Consider the following 19243-nt stretch of genomic DNA (forward strand, 5'->3'; position numbering starts at 1 on the left):
TAGTTGAGGAATCCATCACTTTATAAACAGGTTCCAATATGGCTGATCCACACGGAATCAAAAAACTTATCAGGGCCTATACTCAGCTCCCAACAACTCCTATGGATGTGGTGGTTGGTATAGTAAGGGAGTCCTCCAAACACCTGTCGCAACTAATTGATCTGATCAAACCCCCTTTAACATGGCTAAACTCATCAGTCTGTCCTTCACCCTACTTCATCAGCTGCCCAATTCTACCTTACCTGCTGCCCTTCCCCAAGGACAATGTTGTGTGCTCCCCTTCAGGAACCTCCCATTGTGGATACTCTGCTCACTAATGTTTCTGCTTCTACAAATTCCTGTACCCCCATGCCATCAGGGAGTGGCTTGTCACCCCGTGTCAACAGGAAGTAGCTCCAGAAGATAGATCATTGTCTCTACTCCCCCTGGACTTTTGGGGTCAATGTAATCCCATATAATGCTTGGTTTATAAAAAACAAAAGTGGGGATTGTAATGAAAGTCCACCACAAAATATACCAAACACTGGAGTAAAAGGAAAGGTTTATTGTAGCCGACGAGACTGCTTCTCTGTGCACAAGAGAAAACAGTGGCCTGTACTAGCAGAATAGGTCTTATAGAGCTTAGCAGAGATAAGGAGGTAAAAACAGTAAATGCCATTGAGTGAGGTAAAGGCAACATGCGTGCTTGGGCCATTTGGTCACCTGATTCCTGTTAAACCAGCTTGGACTTAGGAAACTGAAGCTTATCTCAGAGAAACTGAAACTTTAGGGTACAAGATGACAACTGGACAAGAGCCTAAGGTGGCACAGAGAGTTAAGATGGTGCCTCAGATGAGATGGCACCTGTTTCACTAACACTTAGTTCTTATGTCTTTGGGCAGAAGAGTGTATCAGCTATTTTAAATGAATTTTCCCTGTCTTTGAAGTTCAATCCATAAGTGTGTTGTTGCCACAAAAGAAAATACTTGGATTTGCATTGCTTGAATACTTGGTGGATTAAATGTCCTCTCACCATTATGCATGGCAAGGAAGTTGGCAGTATCATCAGAAAGAAAGGAGAATCTGCGAGGAGAGTAGTGCACGTATCAACATCTCAGAAGGGAATTGTCCTGAAGGAATTATCACTTTGGATGCACCCACTAATGCCATTTTCAAAGCATTTGCTAAGATTATTGACAAACTGGAAGAGGACATCAGCAGCTCCAGGACCAATAGCACAGCTGCCAGTAGTCCTCCGGTTACCCTGGGGCTGGTGGTTCCTGCTAGTCAGTGTGGCTCTCTCATTGGAAAAGGTGGTTACAAGATCAAGGAAATACGATAGAGTACAGGGGCTCAGGTGCAGGTGGCAGGGGAAAAGCTCCCCAACGCAACTGAGCAGGCCATCACTATTGCTGGCATCCCGCCCTCCATCATTGAGTGTGTCAAACAGATCTGCATGGTCATGTTGGAGACTCTCCCAGTCCCCCCTGCCCCGCCCCACCGAAGAACGTGACAATCCCATACCAGCCCAAGCCGTCCAGTTCTCCGGTCATCTTTGCAGGTGATCAGGACAGGTACAGCACAGGCAGTGACAGTGCAAGCTTTCCCCACACCACCCCGTCCATGTGCCTCAACCCTGATCTGGAGGGACCACCTCTAGAGGCCTATACCATTAAAGGACTATATGCCATTCCACAGCCAGATTTGACCAAGCTGCACCAGTTGGCATTGCAGCAGTCTCATTTTCCCAAGACCCATGGCAACAGTGGATTCAGTGGCATCGAATCCAGCTCTCCAGAGGTGATAAGCTATTGGGCAGGTCTGGATGCATCTGCTCAGACTACTTCTCATGAACTCATCATTCTAAATGATTTGATTGGCTGCAGATTGGGAGTCAAGGTGTCAAAATCAATGAAATCTGTCAGATGCCTGGGAAGCAGATCAAAACTGTGAACCCAGTAGAAGGATCTACTGATAGGCAGGTTACCATCACGGGATCTGCTGCCAGCATCAGCCTCACTCAATATCTAATCAATGACAGGCTTTCCTCAGATACAGGTGGCATAGGGAGCAGCTAGAACAATGCAGATACACCCATAATCCCATTCTGATGTTCACCACCACCCATGATCCATCTGTGTAGTTTCTGAACAGTCAGCGATTCCAGGTTTTAAATAGTTTGTAAATTTTCGGTTTCTACACACTTTATCATCCACTCATAATTTTTAAATTAAAAGCCTTTTAATTCCTTAAAAAAAAGAAATGAAATAAAGATTTGAACTGCATAAAGGATGAAAATAATGATAGTGCTTATAAGCACTGTGAACCTTTTTTTGTTTGAGTCATCTAAAATTCTTGTGTGTACTAGATGTTTCTCCTGAAATCTTGCTCTTCTGTGATTCGTGCATTTACTCTTATTGTTGATGTTGAAAAACATCAGGGTTAAGTTGTCTTTATATCTGAGCTCATTACGAATCACATAACTTTTCTAGTTATGAAAAAATGAGTCTAAAAGTACTCTTAGTGTAATTTTTGGTTAATATTTTGCCCACTAATGATATTTTAGATATCTTTAATCATTTCAGTAGGTGTTTATTAGAATTTAAAACATTACCTATTGTATTTGAACTAGTTAGTGAAGAGTAAGAAAAAAAAGCTATTTTGTTGAAACTGTAGATGTTCCATTAGTTAAACTTCAAAAATTTTAATAAAGGAAATTTCAAATTTCAGAGATAAGTTCAAATGGATATGATGGCATCCATTAAACTAGCTCCAATGATGTGGAAAGGGACCCTGGAAGCCACGGAGGAAATACGAGGGCATTTCCTTGCCATGGTTGTGGCTGTGGTGTGCTTGTACTTAAATCCAGGCAGTGACACACTGACATTTTTGTTGCCCAAATATCAGGAGTAGTGTCCTCCATTTATCTGTACTAAAATAACTATAAACTAATGGATCAACAAAGAAGAAACCTTATGAATATAGTGTATTAGGGAGACTTTCCCAAATAAGGTAAGGTTTCCATGATGCAAAGCATTTGGATTTTAAAATTACTATTATAAGGAAGAAGACATGGTATTATTCTATGTGCTTAAATGACAACTTGCTTATTGAGCTTCAGAAGAAAAAAATTTAAAATGAGTAGTTCTCATGGCATTAGCTATAATGTTAAATTGGTGAGTGGTGGCATAAAGCTTAAATCTATGTTTCTCAAATATGAACCATAATAGTCTAATACTGCTTTGTATATACTGTAAGTGCTACAAATAGTCTCAGCACCAAACATGTATTGATACCTCTCAAATGAATACAACATTTGATGTAGGTGTTTTGGTATGCTTCACAATGTATCTGAGTGTCTGTGAATCTATTAATCTGTTTAGTAATGAAGATACTTCCTTTTTGTTGTTGTTGTTCCATACTTTCATCTTTAAATTTGAATTTTTACATTTTTGCTTCTATTAATTTAAATGCAATTATTCAATCATCAAAATGGGGTTGTCAGTGAGGAAACTTGAAAACAGCCTCATTCAGTAACTGCTAAAGTAAAAACAACATTTTGTGTTATATGTTCATACATTTTTAATGATCTATATTTCTGTTTAAATATAAGTGTTGATTTTTAAGCTTTGTTTCTGTTTGATAAGGCTTTTTACCATTGATTAAATGGAAGAATGTATCTTTTTGAAGAGATTTATAGGGGCTGGTGCTGTGAAATAGCGGGAAAAGCTGCCACCTGGAATGGGAAGCCGGTTTGAGTCCCAGCTGCTCCACTTCTGATCTAGCTCACTGCTATGGCCTGGAAACACAGTGGAAGATGGTCCAAGTCCTTGGGCCCCTGCACTCACATGGGAGACCCAGAAGATGCTCCTGGATCCTGGATTTAGATCTGCTCGGCTCCAGCCATTACAACCATCTGGGGAGTAAACCAGCAAACAGAAGATATCTCTCTCTCTCTCCCTCTCTCTCTCTCTCTTTCTACCTCTCTGCATTTGCCTCTGCCTCTCTGTAACTCTCCCTTTCAAATAAATAAATAAATCTTTAAAAAATGAAGTGATTTATATTCTATAAATAAAAACTGGTTGAAACAAAAGAAAAAACAAGAGGAGAAGCAAGGTTCTCAGAATAGCATCTTTTTTAACCTTCAACAAAAAAGTATTATTTCAGAAATAAAAAAATAGAAGGATGTAAGGAGAAGTGAGTACATGTGAGAAACAAAACATGCTCTGTAACAATCTAGTCTTACGGCAGTTAATGCAGTCCCCAAAGAGCAAGACCTCACTCAGTCTTACAAGAATTATCCCTGTTATGTGAGCAAAGCACCAATCCGCCCATGAAAGCAGAGTTCTCATGACTGAAAGACCTCTTAAAGGTCCTCTCAACACTGTGAAATTGCAGCTGAATTTCAACATGAGTTAGAGAGGACAAACTACATGCAAATCAATTCTTCACCCTTCAAGGGTCTCAATGATATTAGGATAACTAGTCACTAAATTTTAAATCTGACTTATAAGATTTTCTGCAATCTGAACTTTATCTACCTTTCTGATCTCATCAGATGCTACCCGTCCTGAGTTTTTCCATAAAACACATGTGAACTGTGTTCTGTTGTTCAGATACTCTGTGAGTTCCTCATCTTTGCCTTTCTTTCCAACTCTCTGTTCCTTCTCCTCCATTTTAAATAATTCTCATACATCTTACATATCTTCAATGTCTTTTTTACAGGGCTTTCTCTGACTCTATGAAAGTGTGGTTCTGTTCAGGCACACAACTGCAAGTACTCAAGAGCCACATCTTATTGAAGTTACTTCAGATGTGGATTTGCTTGAATTGGTTTTCCTGGTGTTTAATCCCAGCAGAATTACAGTAAATGTTGGTTTGTTGCTGAATGAATGATTAAAAAACTTGAGATTAACCTGGAGATTCAAAACTTGGAAGATACCCTAAATGAGGAAGCTCAAAATGGAAGAAGAATTTAGACTTAAAGATGATGACTTTGAATTTTCTGTGCCTTGTGAATACATTGATGATTATTGATTTGAGGATGTATTTTTTCACTAGCTTGTGAGCTTTATAGTGAGAGGGACAACATATAACTCATGTCATAGACCTGATGAATAGACACACACTTGGTCTGGAAAAGATAATACATTTGTATTTCTTTAATTGACAGTGTTTACCCACTGAATATTAACAAAGTAATCACACAGTCCATTGGACACTATTACTGTCTTTTCCAAAAGATGATTCACATTGATTTTCTTCAGTGAAACATCCATTGCCCAAAGTGAAGGCTATCTGCTTGTTCTGTATAAGGTCAGTTGAGTAATTTTCCATTTCGAAGACAGCTGAGTTCAAGCACTTTTAAAGGGCAACCTTCTTTCTGTGGTTTGGAGTTCTTTTGTTAATAAAGATCTACCTAAAGAAGCAATGACTAGGGGGCTGGCGCTTCAGCATGTAAAACCACCACCTGCAGTGCTGGCATCCCATATGGGTGCCAGTTTGAGTCCCAGTCTGGGAAAGCAGTAGAAGATGGTCCAAGTCCTTGGGCTCCTGCACCTGTATAGAGGTCAGGAAGAAGCTCTGGTTCCTGGCTTTGGATTGGCGCAGCTCTGGCCATTGCAGCCAGTTGAGGAGTGACCAGTGGTTGGAAGACCTCTCTCTTGGGACTGGCACCATGGCTCACTTGGTTAATCCTCCACCTGTGGTGCTGGCATCCCATATGGGCGCTGGGTTCTAGTCCCGGTTGCTCCTCTTCCAGTCCAGCTCTCTGCTGTGGCCTGGGAGGGCAGGGGAGGATGGCCCAGGTTCTTGGGCCCCTGCACCCACATGGGAGACAAGGAAGAAACACCTGGCTCCTGGCTTAGGATCAGTGCAGTGCCAGCCGTAGTGACCATTTGGGGAGTGAACCAACAGAAGGAAGACCTTTCTCTCTGTCTCTCTCTCTCACTGTCTATAACTCTACCTGTCCCCAAAAAAAAAAAAAAAAAAAAAAGACCTCTCTCTCTCTCTCTCTCTCTCTGCCTCTCCTCTCCCTGTGTAACTCTGACTTTCAAATAAATAAATGAAAAATCTTAAATAAAAAAAGAAGCAATGACCATAAAACCCATGGTACCATAACAATGTGAAACTATCCTGTCAGATCTCCCGGAGGAAACTATGTTGCAGCTTAATAACAAAGATACCAGGAATACAACTTACTAGCCTATGGTTTTTCTGTATACAGTAGCCTCAAAGAGACAGAATACAGCAGACCTAGGAACTGAAGACTCAAAAGGCAGCCACTTAGAAAATCCACTGTGGAAGATGGCGGAAGAGTGAGGGCGCGCACCGATAGTCCGGGAAAATTTAGTTTAATAAAAGGGGAGTTATGGTAACCTCAGAAAAAAGAACCAGGAAAATATTGCAGAGGAAACCCTTCTGGATTGAGTGGTCGTGAATTGGAGGACCTACTGGGAGAACAAGGTCGCCCACCGCGTGGAAGCCGAGCCGCGGGACCGAGCCGCGGAAGCCGAGCCACGGGACCGAGCTGCGCAAGCTGCAGGCTCTGCGTGCCAGTGCTCGAAGGGGAGTGCGTGCCACACAGACAACAGCGGGGAGACTTGGGACGTCCAGGGCTCTGAGTCCACACATCGGTGCTGGAAGGGGAGCGGACCTGCGTGGAGAGCGTGGGAGCCCACAGTTCGGGACACCAGCGGCAGACTCAACACACCAGCGCTGGAACGCGAGGTGAGCCGAACCTCAATAGCCCGAGACACCGGCAGGCAAGCGGAGAGACAAGACTAGGGGGAACAACCCCCGGGGAGGGGGGAGAGAGAGGAAAAAAAAAAAAAAGGTGACTGGTACGGACACGGGTTTCTCTCTCTCCGCTCACCTCTCAAGGGCAAGCAAGACAAAGAGCAGGCGCCATCTTGGACATACGTCATAAGCAGAGCGACCTCAGGTCTACACCGGCCCTGAGTCTAGCAGAAAAACCTGTCTCTGGGCGGGGCAAATTAACAGGAGATTAGGACCTAGTAAATTTGTGGTGCCACTGAACTGAGACTGTGAAAAAAGAGACAGTGGGGGAGAGAACTCATGGAATTCACGTGAGCACTCTCCAGAGACGCTACAATTCGGTAACTTTGGCAACCCAGTGGGAGACTGAAGGAGAATTTGAGCCCACTCTGAGGGCTGAACAGATTCCCTGTGTGGTCCTTGGGAAAGAACTTCCAATCTCTGGCTCCTGTGGGTATATCATTTGCCTGCTAACTACCTCCAACTTCGTTCAGCTGTGCAGAATAACTTCCCTTTTGAATCAAAAAAAAAAAAGAAAGAGAGAGAGAGGTTTACCACGCCTAACCTGGGAGTGTCACCTTTGGCACACCAAACAGAGCTCTCAGGCCACACCCATCTCAAGCCCTAAGGCTCCATCAAAAACAGTCCACTTAATCTAGAGTCATAGTATAACAAGAAAAAGCACCACAGTGAAGAAACCAAATATCTCCAATATGCCAAATAACAAACGCAAAAACCAAGGTAATAAAAACAAGGAAGTCACCATGAAGCCCTCAAATGAAAAAGACACCCCAATTCAAGATTATGAGGATGATGATATAGAAGAAATGCAAGAAGCAGATCTCAAAAAATTGATAAGAACATTAAGAAGTTCTCAAAAACAAATTCTTGAACTACAGAAATCCTTAATGGACAAGATAGAAAATCTCTCTCGTGAAAATGAAATATTAAGGAGGAATCAAAATGAAACGAAACAACTAGTACAACAGGAAACTGGGATAGTGACTGAAGTGAAGAATTCAATAGATCAAATGAAAAACACAATAGAGAGCCTTACAAACAGAATGGGTGAAGCAGAAGAGAGAATATCGGACTTAGAAGACAGAAAACAGGAAAGGATACAGACAGACCAAAGAAAAGAAGAGGAAATTAGGAATCTAAAACATATTGTTGGTAATCTTCAGGATACTATTAAAAAACCCAACATTCGGGTTCTATGAGTTCCTGAAGGCATGGAGAGGGAGAAAGGATTAGAAGGCCTTTTTAGTGAGATATTAGCAGAAAATTTCCCAGGTTTGGAGAAGGACAGAGAAATCCTAGTACAGGAAGCTCACAGAACCCCTAATAAACACGACCAAAAGAGACCCTCACCACGACACGTTGTAATTAAACTCTCCACAGTGAAACACAAAGAAAAGATCCTAAAATGTGCAAGAGAGAAACGTCAGATTACTCTCAGAGGATCTCCAATCAGACTCACAGCAGACTTCTCATCAGAAACTCTACAAGCTGGGAGGGAATGGCGAGATATAGCCCAGGTACTAAGAGAGAAAAACTGCCAGCCCAGAATATTATATCCTGCAAAGCTATCATTTGTGAATGAAGGTGAAATAAAGACTTTTCATAGCAAACAGAAATTGAAAGAATTTGTTGCCACTCGTCCAGCCCTGCAAAAGATGCTTAAAGATGTGTTACACACAGAAACAAAGAAACACAGTCATCAATATGAAAGAAGGTAAAGGAAGGAAACCAAGGAAGGAAAGCTCACAGCAAAAGTTCACAGGGAATTCAAAGCATATATTAGAACTTATCTTTGGCAAATGGCAGGGCAAAGTTACCACTTATCATTAGTCACATTGAACGTGAATGGCCTGAACTGTCCAGTTAAAAGACACCGATTGGCTGATTGGGTTAAGGAACAAAACCCATCTATTTGCTGCTTACAAGAAACACATCTTTCCAACAAAGATCCATACAGACTGAAAGTGAAAGTCTGGAAAAAGATATACCATGCCAACAGAAATGAAAAAAGAACGGGCGTAGCCATCTTAATTTCAGACAACATAAACTTTACCACAAAAACTGTTAAGAGAGACAAAGAGGGACACTACATAATGATTAAGGGATCAATTCAACAGGAAGATATAACAATTATCAATGTATATGCACCTAACTACAGGGCACCGGTTTATCTAAAAGATTTGTTAATGGACTTAAAGGGAGACTTAGACCCCAATACAATAGTACTGGGGGACTTCAATACTCCACTCTCAGAAATAGACAGATCAATAGGACAGGAGATCAACAAGGAGACAGTAGATTTAAACGACACTATAGCCCAAATGGATCTAACAGATATATACAGAACTTTCAATCCTACAGCTAAAGACTTTACATTCTTCTCAGCAGTACATGGAACCTTCTCTAGGATTGACCACATACTAGGCCAGAAAGCAAGTCTCAGCAAATTCAAAAGAATTAGAATCATACCATGCAGCTTCTCAGACCATAAAGGAATGAAGTTGGAAATTAGCAACTCAGGAATCCCTAGAGCATACGCAAACACATGGAGATTGAACAACATGCTCCTGAATGAACAATGGGTCATAGAAGAAATCAAAAGAGAAATCAAAAACTTTCTGGAAGTAAATGAGGATAACAGCACAACATACCAAAACTTATGGGACGCAGCAAAAGCAGTGTTAAGAGGAAAGTTTATATCAATAGGTGCCTACATCAAGAAATTGGAAAGACACCAAATAGATGAGCTTTCAATTCACCTCAAGGATCTAGAAAACCTACAGCAAACCAGACCCAAATCTAGTAGGAGAAGAGAAATAATTAAAATCAGAGAAGAAATCAACAGGATTGAATCAAGAAAAACATTCCAAAAAATCAGCCAAACGAGGAGCTGGTTTTTTGAAAAAATAAACAAAATTGACACCCCATTGGCCCAACTAACTAAAAAAAGAAGAGAAAAGACCCAAATCAATAAAATCAGAGATGAAAAAGGAAACGTAACAACAGACACCACAGAAATAAAAAGAATCATCAGAAATTACTACAAGGACTTGTATGCCAGCAAACTGGGAAACCTATCAGAAATGGATAGATTCCTGGACACATGCAACCTACCTAAATTGAACCAGGAAGACATTGAAAACCTAAACAGACCCATAACTGAGACAGAAATTGAAACAGTAATAAAGGCCCTCCCAACAAAGAAAAGCCCAGGACCAGATGGATTCACTGCTGAATTCTACCAGACATTTAAAGAAGAACTAACTCCAATTCTTCTCAAACTATTCAGAACAATCGAAGAAGAGGGAATCCTCCCAAATTCTTTCTATGAAGCCAGCATCACCTTAATTCCTAAGCCGGAAAAAGATGCAGCATTGAAAGAGAATTACAGACCAATATCCCTGATGAACATAGATGCAAAAATCCTCAATAAAATTCTCGCCAATAGAATGCAACAAAACATCAGAAAGATCATCCACCCAGACCAAGTGGGATTTATCCCTGGTATGCAGGGATGGTTTAATGTGCGCAAGACAATCAATGTGATACACCACATTAACTGACTGCAGAAGAAAAACCATATGATTATCTCACTAGACGCTGAGAAAGCATTTGATAAAATACAACACCCGTTCATGATGAAAACACTAAGCAAACTGGGTTTGGAAGGAACATTCCTCAATACAATCAAAGCAATCTATGAAAAACCCACAGCCAACATCCTATTGAATGGGGAAAAGTTGGAAGCATTTCCACTGAGATCTGGTACCAGACAGGGATGCCCACTCTCACCACTGCTATTCAATATAATTCTGGAGGTTCTAGCCAGAGCTATTAGGCAAGAAAAAGAAATTAAAGGGATACAAATTGGGAAGGAAGAACTCAAACTATCCCTCTTTGCAGATGACATGATTCTTTCTTTAGGGGACCCAAAGAACTCTACTAAGAGACTATTGGAACTCATAGAAGATTTTGGCAAAGTAGCAGGGTATAAAATTAATGCACAAAAATCAACAGCCTTTGTATACACAGACAATGCCATGGCTGAGGAAGAACTTCTAAGATCAATCCCATTCACAATAGCTACAAAAAAAATCAAATACCTTGGAATAAACTTAACCAAGGACGTTAAAGATCTCTACGATGAAAATTACAAAACCTTAAAGAAAGAAATAGAAGAGGATACCAAGAAATGGAAAAATCTTCCATGCTCATGGATTGGAAGAATCAATATCATCAAAATGTCCATTCTCCCAAAAGCAATTTATAAATTCAATGCAATACCAATCAAGATACCGAAGACCTTCTTCTCAGATCTGGAAAAATTGGTGCTGAAATTTATATGGAGGCACAAGAGACCTCGAATAGCTGAAGCAATCTTGTACAACAAAAACAAAGCCGGAGGCATCACAATACCAGACTTCAGGACATACTACAGGGCAGTTGTAATCAAAACAGCATGGTACTGGTACAGAAACAGATGGATAGACCAGTGGAACAGAATAGAAACACCAGACATCAACCCAAACATCTACAGCCAACTTATATTTGATCAAGGATCTAAAACCAATTCCTGTAGCAAGGACAGTCTATTCAATAAATGGTGCTGGGAAAACTGGATTTCCACGTGCAGAAGCATGAAGCAAGACCCCTACCTTTCACCTTACACAAAAATCCACTCAACATGGATTAAAGACCTAAATCTACGACCTGACACCATCAAGTTACTAGAGAACATTGGAGAAACCCTTCAAGATATTGGCACAGGCAAAGAGTTTCTGGAAAAGACCCGGGAGGCACAGGCAGTCAAAGCCAAAATTAACTATTGGGATTGCATCAAATTGAGAAGTTTCTGTACAGCAAAAGAAACAATCAGGAGAGTGAAGAGACAACTGACAGAATGGGAAAAAATATTTGCAAACTATGCAACAGATAAAGGGTTAATAACCAGAATCTACAAAGAGATCAAGAAACTCCACAAAAACAAAACCAACAACCCAATTAAGAGATGGGCCAAGGACCTCAATAGACATTTTTCAAAAGAGGAAATCCAAATGGCCAACAGGCACATGAAAAAATGTTCAAGGTCATTAGTAATCAGGGAAATGCAAATCAAAACCACAATGAGGTTTCACCTCACCCCGGTTAGAATGGCTCACACACAGAAATCTACCAACAACAGATGCTGGCGAGGATGTGGGGAAAAAGGGACACTAACCCACTGTTGGTGGGAATGCAAACTGGTCAAGCCACTATGGAAGTCAGTCTGGAGATTCCTCAGAAACCTGAAGATAAACCTACCTTTTGACCCAGCCATCCCACTCCTTGGAATTTACCCAAAGGAATTTAAATTGGCAAACAAAAAAGCGGTCTGCACCCTAATGTTTATTGCAGCTCAATTCACAATAGCTAAGACCTGGAACCGACCTAAATGCCCATCAACGGTAGACTGGATAAAGAAATTATGGGATATGTACTCTTTAGAATACTATACCGCAGTAAGAAACAACGAAATCCAGTCATTTGCAACAAAATGGAGGAATCTGGAACACATCATGCTGAGTGAAATAAGCCAGTCCCAAAGGGACAAATACCATATGTTCTCCCTGATCGGTGACAACTGACTGAACACCAAAAAGGAAACCTCCTGAAGTGAAATGGACACTATGAGAAATGGTGACTTGATCAGCATAGCCCTGACTGTTAATGAACAACTTAATACATTATCCCTCTTAGTAGTTTTTTTGTCTGTTCTACTTAATATGACTGGTTTAATTCTGTAATTACCACACAGTTATTCTTAAGTGTTAAAAATTAACTGAAATGTGATCCCTGTTAAACATAAGAGTGGGAATAAGAGAGGGAAGAGATGTATAATTTGGGACATGCTCAAGCTGACTTGCCCCAAATGGTAGAGTTAAAAACATACCAGGGGATTCCAATTCAATCCCATCAAGGTGGCATGTACCAATGCCATCTCACTATTCCAAGTGATCAATTTCAGTTCACAATTGATCATAATGAAAGGGCTAAGAGTCAAAGGGAGCACATAAACAAGTCTAGTACCTGCTAACACTGGGGTGCAAACTGTTGAAATCTTTACTTAATGTATACTAAACTGATCCTCTGTAAAAAAAAAAAAAAAAAGAAATTATCAACTCCCAACTTGACTCTCACTGGGATTAAACATGACAATAGGTCTGATCTGATTTCATCATCATTTAAAAAAAAAATCTATTATTTTTCACTTTATGTTTCTGTGTGAGAGCAAACTGTTGAAATCCTTACTTAATGTATACTAAGCTGATCTTCTGTATATTAAGATAATCGAAAATGAATCTTGATGTGAATGGAGGGGAGAGGGAGTGGGAAAGGGGAGGGTAGTGGGTGGGAGGGACGGTATGTGGGGGAAGCCATTGTAATCCATAAATCGTACTTTGGAAATTTATATTCATTAAATAAAAGTTAAAAAAAAAAGAAAATCCACTGTGATGATGAATGAGATGTCAATGAGATGAATAAACAATAACTCTTCCATCACATTCAATACTCCATTTTGATCAAATGAATGTCATTATAGAGATACATTATCTGAGAATCATTGAGTTGGAGAGGCCTTTGAGATACTATTAATAGGAGTAGCCAATATTCATTCAATATTTTCAAGGGAATTGGCAATTTATAAAGATTACCATATATAGTCTCCACCGCAATACTATGATACAAATTTGTTCCATTGTTATAGACAGGGTTTCCAAAGCAAAGAGAAAAGACATAAGCTGTCCAAGACTCGTAATCACCAGATAGCAGAACAAGTATCTGTGCCTATATAGTACAATACCAGAACTTGTGCCTTACACTGTAGCAATCCCTTCATCATAGAGATGAAGAAAACTTTGTAAGCATAGCTATAATTCACTGAATTGTTAACATAAGTCTTTTCTCTATTTAAACTGCATACACTCCTTATGGTTTTGTTTTGTTTTGTTTTGTTTTGACAGGCAGAGTGGATAGTGAGAGAGAGAGACAGAGAGAAAGGTCTTCCTTTTGCCGTTGGCTCACCCTCCAATGGCCATCACGCTGTGCCGATCTGAAGCCAGGAGCCAGGTGCTTCTCCCGCTGTCTCATGTGGGTGCAGGGCCCGAGCACTTGTGCCATCCTCCACTGCCTTCCCGGGCCACAGCAGAGAGCTGGCCTGGAAGAGGGGCAACCAGGACAGAATCTGGCGCCCCGACCGGGACAAGAACCCCATGTGCTGGCGCCGCTAGGTGGAGGATTAGCCTACTGAGCCGCGGCGCCGGCCCCTTATGTTGTTTATTTCCCAAATTAACATTAAAAATATGAACTTAATGACCCCATTTTACTAGTAAAGAAGGGGTATTCATAAAAATCACTTGATCAAATAGTAAGTGAAATGTCCATGATTCAAGTGTGCAGACTGATAAACTTAATCATGACAACTCATTATCATTCTTCATGACTCAGAAAATAATATGGGTAACCAGTGAAAATTCCAGGTGAGATCTCAGCTAAAAGGATGGAGTGGTAGGAAGAGCACTGAGAAAATCCTCACACCACCATTAACTTGTCTGAAGAGCTTAGAAAAGTTACATAATGTATCTGGGTTTCAATTTTATCAGTTGTAAAATGGAGTTGAAAGTACCTTACTGCAACATCACTATCAAAATTAAATAAAATGTATATAAAGACCTGACATACCATAGAAATTTAAAAGATGCTAGTATCCTTCAAGAAATATGGCAGTACACACGTGCATTTAAATCTATCCTTTCCCAGACACTATTGAAATAAAAGTATAAACCAACAAGCACACACACACACACAAGAATCGGAAAGGAAACAGCAGTGGATGATAAGTTTCAACAAATTTTTTAAGGGTCAGAAGCCACCAGATAGAATTGAAGCCTTAACACTTGGAAGGTGAATAATTATGAGAAGAAAATCAGTTAAATCAAAAGAGTAAGAATTGTTAAGATTGATGAGACTATGCTATATGAGACCTGGTATTTAAATTAGATTTAGCATTCACATTCCCTCTCCCACCCATAACCGGCTAACTGCTTTCCCCCTGCTTCTGTTCGACTCTAGAACTCATTCTTTGGAGAAATGCAAATGAAAGATATCCTAAAAGCAGATTCATCAAGGCTGGTGGAGATTGAAAGTAACCACTGAATATGCACCAACTAGAAGCCTGCATAGCAAATATGGAAAACCCACATGTCTTCCTTCATTTCCAAACACCGGCATGATGCAGAGCATAGAATGACTCCCATGTGGGCCTGGACCAGTGTAGCCCCTTTGGCCGTGACAGCCAAGCTGATGTTACCACCATGACCTTAAACCTGCAGAACTGTGAACTAGAGAAACATTTTTTCGTTATAAAGTTGTGTATTTTGAAGATTGAAAACATACCATGCTTCTAATGGTCTTTCTAATCCTGCGGATTCAATGCTCCAAGACAACTAAGGCAAAAAATCTTGAAGCCCCCCTGAATGTTTAGCCCAGACTAGAACAGCATCACTTCCTCCAGGCTCCATCAGTCAAAATAGTCACAAGACAGCTATGATTTAAAAGAAACACATCCCATCTCTCCAAGGGAAGAGCATCACAGAATCTGTGGCCACTGTTAGAGATCGGCACTCCCTTCTACCAGCAAATCATTTGCCATTCCTCCTAAAAGCAATATACACCTCTCTCCCAAGACTTTTTTTTTATTTATTTTTATTTTTTTATTTTTTATTATTTTTTGACAGGCAGCGTTAAACAGTGAGAGAGAGAGAAACAGAGAGAAATGTCTTCCTTTTTCTGTTATTTCACCCCCCAAGTGGCCGCTATGGCCATCGCGCTGTGTGGATCTGAAGCCAGGAGCCAGGTGCTTGCTCCTGGTCTCCCATGCAGGTGCAGGGCCCAAGCACTTGGGCCATCCTCCACTGCACTCCCAGGCCACAGCAGAGAGCTGGCCTGGAAGAGGAGCAACCGGGACAGAATCTGGCGCCCAGACCTGGACTAGAACTCGGAGTGTCGGCGCCGCAGGCGGAGGGTTAGCCTATTGAGCCACGGTGCCGGCCCCAAGACTTTCTAAATATCATCTTGTTTCACTACAACAATGGCTCAAAGGCCAAGATCTTAACACATAAATCATCACCAGTAGAGGTGGAGGCTCTTCAAGGAAGGTTCCTTGAGTGCAGTTTCTCTCAGTCTACACTTGGGACAGAAACACAGTCATGTTGGCCTCTGTACCCCAACATTCAGTGTTGAAACATGGGAAGGTGCCCCATCAGAAACACTCCTTAAAATGGGAGAGATTAAGTGGCATGTTGGAGTCATTGGTCTAGATACATCTTTAAATCTAGGTTAATATAGGATGCCGGTTATTTTGCTAGATTTCAGTCTTGGTTCTTGTGAAAACTTTCTGTGAATTTCAGTTTTGTCCCTTGGATTTTTTATTTTATCATGAATTATTTTGCCTTTTCCATAAGAAACATATTAACTCAAATATCAACCGATTCTTGGGTAGACATTGGAGGCCCCCAGAACCCATCTGTTTCTGAACTCTTTCTGTCTCCTTTCATCCAAAGTTACTCCTATATACACCAATCAGTTAATTTTTAAAAACCTACATGAATTTCATCTGGACTTTGTTGGGTTCACTGCATCGTACATATTCACAGAAATATATTTTTCTGGCAAAGGCTCTTCTCTCTCTCGGTTTGGCTGGGAAGTGGCTAAGGGGCAACACTGTAAAACTTTTCAAAGTCCTCTTCCTTAGCAAAGGTTCTACAAGACATGTACTTCGTTTCTTTTCTTTTCTTTTCTTTCTTTTTTTTTTTTTTTTTTGAGATGTCAACAAATGGTCTTATCACCACATTCTGCTTTGTTGCCCTGAAAAGTAGTACTAGTGTCATGGATTTCATCTTTGTGCTGTGACATTTCTTACTTTATCTTTTTCTGGCTGTACACAGCTACAGGATGTAGGCTTTTGTTTGTTTGGATTTCGTTTCAGCAAAAAAATGTTTTATTCCATGGGGAGATGTCCATGATACATTATGTGAAACAAAAGTGAGAAATAATACATTATAATACAAATTTTCTAAAAATAAACAACTGATTATGGCTAAAAATAATTCAAATGTTAAGTATCTTTTTCTTGATGATGATACACTACAGAGATTTTCATAGCTTCTTCTTTATATTTTTCTGCATAGAAAAATATATTTTTATATTTTCTATTTTTTATATTTTCTATGCAGAAAAATATACATACATGAAATTTATAGTCTTGGCAACTCATGACAAGAGCCTAGGTTAATTACTGACACCATAAACAAGAATGTCAATTTGTTAAGTCAACAACAGGAGTCATTGTGCACTTACTCCTCATGTAGGATCTCTGTCCTTAATGTGAGTGTGTGTGTGTGTGTATTTAAACTAATGGCATTTTTTTCAATTTTTAATTATATAAGGTAAAAAAGATTCTTGCATTTCATGTATACAGATTTAGGAGCATAATGATACTTCCCACCATATCCCCTCCCACTCTTGCAACTATCTTCTCTTTTCCTTCCTTTCTTATTCTTTCTTTTAATTTTTGTAGTAACATGCTTTCAGTTTATTTGATAATCATAAAATGAACCCTCCACTAAGTAAAGAATTCAGCAGGTAGAAAAGAAACTGTTCCTAAACAATAGAGACAAGAGTCATAAACAATAATAATCTCAAAATGTCAATTTGGCTCACATGCATTACATTTTTTTAAATCCTATTTGTTCAATGACTATTTTTCCTCTTCAAGTGTACTCTGTTCTTTGCTGAGATTCCCAAATACTTTTTCTCCTCCTAAATGGCTAATTTTCCTCCTTATTTTGAAGAGCTAGGCCAAGAATATTTTTTTTTATTTGACAGATATAATAAGACAGTGAGAGAGAGAGAGAGAGAGAAAGGTCTTCCTTCCATTGGTTCACCCCCCAAATGGCCGCTACAGACAGCGCTGCGCCAATCCGAAGCCAGGAGCCAGGTGCTTCCTCCTGGTCTCCCTTGTAGGTGCCGGGACCCAAGCACTTGGGCCATCCTCCACTGCCTTCCTGGGCCACAGCAGAGAGCTGGACTTGAAGAGGAGCAACTGGGACTAGAAGCAATGCCCATATGGGATGCCAGCACTGTAGGTGGAGGATTAAACGAGTGATCCACAGCGCCGCCCCCCCATTACATTTTTTGTACTGCATAAGCACACTACACAAGAACAAATATCAGTAATATTCCTTGTAGTTTTAAGGCCATGAAACATTGAGGTTGCACAAATCCCTGTAGGAAAGATTTGACATTGTATAGTTTCTCTTATCAGGTCTTGTGATTCAGTTCAGGAAAGAAAAAAAGAGAATTTTAAATTATATTACTGCTTATATTACGATTTTGCTGTTGATTAAGTTTTCTAAGCTTGCCAGTGACACTGATAGCCATTTGTACTTACAACGATTGCCATCCTGAAAGCCTTTCTCTCTCAAGAGTTTTACCTCAAAGTATCACAAATAACACATAAGACACATATGAGCAGTAGATATAACATCTCAGAAGAAAAGAGCTACTACTCAAGCTGTGTTTATCTGGAATCTGGGCACTGTTCTGCCTCTTTGGGTCTCTGGCTTTTGTGAATTTCTCTCAGGTAACCCATTTATGTCTGAAAATCCAGTAATAATTGCAATGGTGAGAAGTAGATATATGAACTTACTCCAGAAAGTCTGTGGAAATTGGGTGTAAAAATCAGGGTTTATTTTACTGCAGAAAAAATTAAAACCCATGCATAGTTTAAATAACATACATTTTTTACATATTATGAAAAATTACTTTAACTCTCATAATAGAATTAAAATTGAAAGATAGGTCAAGGAAGAGAGAAGACAGAGAGGGATATTGGGGACTTGGACTCTATGTACCTGATATTACTTTGAGTCTTTGTGTGACACTATTTTGTCCTCACACTAACTTCATGTCTATCTATCAATATTTATAGTCATCTCTCCATGAAATCATTATGTCACTGGAGGAAAGGCCGTGGTAGCTGTGGGGTTCTGTCTTCACACAAGAGAGAATTCAGGTGTGAGAGAGAGAGTGAAGTGATAAGGCTTTGTTGAGAATAGGGCATCTGACAGAATGGAAGGCACAGAGAGATTGCCCAGTCGCTGGGACTGGGGGAGAGAGCGGTTACATGGCTGAATGGAGAGAACACACCTGGGCAGGCCAGGGGGGCTGCTCAGCTGAGAGGCAGATGGCTGAGCGCACAGTCTGTTTGGACTCCCTAGGTTTTTAAGGGAGTCTGTTTACCCACTCCCCCTCTCCTCCAGGACAAAGGATGGGGAGTTTGTTGAGTGAAAATTAGCAAATTCCTCCCAGATGGACAGAGTAGAGGGGCTTCCCTTAAGGCATCTGTGAAGGTTTTATTGTCCCATAT

At 40.3% G+C, this 19243-nt stretch overlaps 1 long non-coding RNA gene and 1 pseudogene across 1 annotated transcript in view; one reads left to right on the forward strand and one right to left on the reverse strand.

Moving 5' to 3' along the window:
* Positions 1-19243, reverse strand: part of LOC138843254 (uncharacterized) — a 146160-nt gene that overhangs the window by 71347 nt on the left and 55570 nt on the right. The gene's annotated exons all lie outside the window — the stretch shown is intronic.
* LOC138848775 (poly(rC)-binding protein 2 pseudogene) lies at positions 1017-2224 on the forward strand (annotated as a pseudogene).

The sequence above is a fragment of the Oryctolagus cuniculus genome, chromosome 2 (assembly GCF_964237555.1).
Source record: "Oryctolagus cuniculus chromosome 2, mOryCun1.1, whole genome shotgun sequence".
In the NCBI taxonomy this organism is placed as follows: Eukaryota; Metazoa; Chordata; class Mammalia; order Lagomorpha; family Leporidae; genus Oryctolagus; species Oryctolagus cuniculus.